This window comes from Condylura cristata, unplaced genomic scaffold (assembly GCF_000260355.1).
Source record: "Condylura cristata isolate star-nosed mole 26May11 unplaced genomic scaffold, ConCri1.0 scaffold00022, whole genome shotgun sequence".
NCBI lineage: Eukaryota > Metazoa > Chordata > Mammalia > Eulipotyphla > Talpidae > Condylura > Condylura cristata.
In genome coordinates, this window is record NW_004567123.1 from 36,578,871 (window position 1) to 36,581,417 (window position 2,547).

A 2,547-nucleotide genomic window follows, 5' to 3' on the forward strand; every position below is an offset into this window, starting at 1 on the left:
ATTCTACTTGACTATCCACAAAGATAGGTCACTTTATAAAACCCGTGATACTCAGAAATGCGTGTTTTCGCCTGCTGTCGGATTCTGACTGGCGGCCAAGCAAGAGCTGTGGGCCAGAAGACTCCAGACACGCCAGACTTCTGATGTCGGCACCTTTCCCATGGCCCGGTGGGGTTCACGGATACTGAGCTGGCTGATGGCCGGTGGCCGGCAGCTAACCACCTCCTATCTCTTTCATGTGGGTGATTCTGGACATACTTAGGTAGCTTCATTCCGAATGCTCGCATAGGGGAGGCCCTCTCCAGCACTTCCGCCCCTTCAAAATGTGTATGAAGACGCCGTTGCGGACTGAGCTGCCTTCAGAGTAATTAGCGCTACGGGGATTCAGAGACAGTGGCACAGAGAGGTTCCCGTTTCAGAAGTCCACGTCAGGAAGGTGAAGCCCACCTAGGCTGACTGAAAGCACAACGGTGACAGACACCCGGCGGCAGGGAGCCCAGGGAGCAGCGTTTCAGGGGCACCGTCTACATGAGCGATGCCAACGGACTAGAGAGAGGCGTTCAAGAGCTGTTTTTAAGAACAGGAGCAGCACGGGTGCAGTTGTAAGCAGGCACACTCGGGGCGCGGGGGGTGGCGGGGGCGGGGCGTTAATATTAACGAGGAGACAGACACTGGCAGGCATCCTTAACGCTGGGCCGAGATATAGTGGATGAACGCTAAAAAGTTACCTATTCTGAGAAATGCTTCAAACAGTTCCTTCGTACAGAAAACACACTGTGCATTTAACAATAATACAACTTTCCCCAAACTTCGGTGTGCTTGAGATCCTTCCCCAAGCTTTAGGTTCAGTAGGTCTAAAATAAGGTGTTGTGGATAAGGACCGAGTTTACTCGCTTGAGAGAAGCAGGACACTGACACAAGTCTCAGGGTGCAACAGTAGGAAGGCGACTTGCCAAACGCATGAGACGCTGGCTACAGTGCTCGGTCGGGAAAGCACCCCGGAAGCAGCAGGCGCCCCCCGTGGAAGACTCGAGGGCAACGCGAATGAACGCTCCCTGACTAAAGGGGTGCTCAGCCAACCTGACTGAAGTGGAAGTAATGGAGAGAGTGAAATTAGGACACACAGGGTCTCGGAACAGAGTAACACTAGATTCAGGGGACTAAGCCTGAGTCCACAGAGCTCTGCGGGCTGAAGGAGGCTGTGCGCTGACGCTGCTCAGGAAACCACTGGTGTCTCGCACAGGGCGGCCCGGGCAGCCAGAGGCCGCTGCGCGCTCCAGTGCGCAGCGAGCCCGCGCGGGGCTCCGAGGAAAGGCACAGCTCGGCTGCAGCACGTGCTCCCGGGCACACGGCTCGGGCACCGGAGGCGGCCACGAGCAGGCTGCCATCGGGAAACTAGGGGTGGCGCTACGGAAGCGGAGCTGCAGATGTGAGTTCGAGGCAAAAGGCCGGGGCAGACGCCGAGTGGACACCTGCCTTAGCACTGGGAAGACCGGCCATCTGCAGCGCTTACATGCACCTGAAGGACTCGCCCCAAGGGAGAAGGCCTAGAGGGAGGTAGCGGCCGCGTGTCAAAGCTTCAGAGCAAATACCCACGGATGTGTAGGGGTGGGGACAGGAAGTTACCTGAGGTGAAACAGAAGCAGAAAGAGAACTGAGGTGCGCACGCAGAGCTCAGAGGAGGAGGGGACACCCAGACAGTAAGGGCGATAGGGACACCATCTGCCCCGGATCCCGCCAGCACACACAGGGCTGGGACGTGTTCCTGCTGGAGCCCCCAGTGGGCCAGGACGAGGGCAGGAAGCTAGCGCTTCCTTCTTCATGCAAGCAAACAGAACATTATACGTCTGTATTCTACATCACAGGCAAATACAAAGGTCGAAAAGCCAAGTGTGAAAAGTGGTGGTCACTTTGCCTGTAGCTCTCATTTGGAATGTAGAGCCCTACTTTCTGTGTGTGGAGGCGGCCAGCAAAGGACCGGAAATGTCACTGGACGTTAGTGACCTGCACATTCCAGATGCTTTTTTCTGTAACTACAGCCACCAACCACTTACGCCAGACTTCACAAACTGCTTTTGGCACCATAGTTACCTCGAATGGATTATTTTTTCTGTCCTCTGGATTATTCCTTTTGCTGTGCATCTGGGGGTTAGCTATTTCCTTTTGGGAGTCAGGCTTTTCTTTCACACTAAGGCGTTCTTCAACTGGTGAGATTTGACTTTCTGGCACTAAAATCTGTTGGAGAATATAGATAGAAGTATTTAAGACTGCGAAACATAGGAGGCTCTCAAAAACCACCGATGTTTTTAATAAAGTTCCCATTCATCTTACACTCAACGTCAACCCTTCCATTATAAATCTTAGTCCCATTTCAATGTAATTACTATCTACTTTCTCCCCAAATTACCAAACTATCTCAAATCATTCTTTCTGGTTCCATAACACAGAATACTTCCGAGACGACTCACTAGCCAGTCTTTTTGTGCCCCCCAAATTCATGGTGAGCAGGTGTTTTTTTCAAAAACGAATCATCATGAAACAAGCTTT

The 2,547-nt window shown here is 52.8% G+C and overlaps 1 protein-coding gene across 1 annotated transcript in view; it reads right to left on the minus strand.

The window, feature by feature from the left end:
* SYCP2 (synaptonemal complex protein 2) overlaps nucleotides 1-2,547 on the minus strand; it is a 45,678-nt gene that overhangs the window by 19,978 nt on the left and 23,153 nt on the right. The gene's annotated exons all lie outside the window — the stretch shown is intronic.